Raw genomic sequence first — 945 nt, 5'->3', positions numbered from 1 at the left:
CTTTACATCATTGGAGGAATTTGACATTGAAATTGTGAAGTAGCAGTTGAGCTGTGCCATGGTGCAGCAAAGCTACAGACTGAGTTAAACAGTGTTGAGTGTCACTTTTGTGTATATCAGGGCGGCTCCAGAAAACCTGAGTTCCATAAACTGTCTGTGTGAGTTTGATGATTTTTATTATTCATTTAACTGCCACTTGTTTGACCACGTGACTGTCGTTTGTCAATACAAAGTCATGTGGAGTGTGGAAGAACTTCAGATCATCTTTGCATTTTATTGTGATCACAGTCTTATTTCATAAAAATGCTTGTGAGAGCTCACATGTAGCTTTGACTTGCAACTGAATCTTTAGACCCCGTTGTAAGATTACCATATTACCATTCATCCAAGAAACAGGGAGATACCATTTTTCATTCACACAGCATAGAGCTAGTTAAACTCTCTTGCTTTTGTGAAACAGCTTGTTAAGTCTAGGAGAGACTGTGTGTAACATGTTGTCCAAGTCTTAGTTAGTGGACAATTGTTTTCCTTCCATTCCGTTGTCAGCAGACTCCAACAGCCTTCTTATCTTTCAACGAAAAATGTTGGAGATGCCAGGGATTGAACCCGGGGCCTCATACATGCAAAGCATGCGCTCTACCACTGAGCTACATCCCCTGTATGTATTAGAGACATGTTCTCATAACACGTGTACTGAGGTGCTGCAGCAGTTCAGCTGACAGTTCATCTTAAAGTGCTGGTGGATTCATCATGGCTCCTACAGACAGAGAGATTTCATTAATCTTATAAGTCTATAAGAAGCTGCAACGTGGATCTAAGGCACTTGGGAACGACATCAAGTTGGATGCGTGTGGACTATACAATGATAACACCTACTCAATCATAGGCTGTGTGTGTATGTCATCATTGGAAAGTGTGGTCCTGGAGACAACAACTGTAGTGGGA

General features: G+C 41.4%; 1 non-coding gene across 1 annotated transcript; it reads right to left on the bottom strand.

The window, feature by feature from the left end:
• Window positions 1–585: 585 nt before the first annotated feature.
• On the bottom strand, window positions 586–657 carry trnaa-ugc (transfer RNA alanine (anticodon UGC)). The gene has a single exon. It is a non-coding gene; the product is annotated as a tRNA-Ala (tRNA).
• Between the last annotated feature and the right edge of the window lie 288 nt (window positions 658–945).

Source organism: Seriola lalandi, unplaced genomic scaffold (genome assembly GCF_002814215.2).
Source record: "Seriola lalandi dorsalis isolate HSWRI2012SDOR001 ecotype SW California unplaced genomic scaffold, Sedor1 jcf7180002054943, whole genome shotgun sequence".
In the NCBI taxonomy this organism is placed as follows: Eukaryota; Metazoa; Chordata; class Actinopteri; order Carangiformes; family Carangidae; genus Seriola; species Seriola lalandi.
This window is presented reverse-complemented; position numbering and strand designations above follow the sequence as displayed.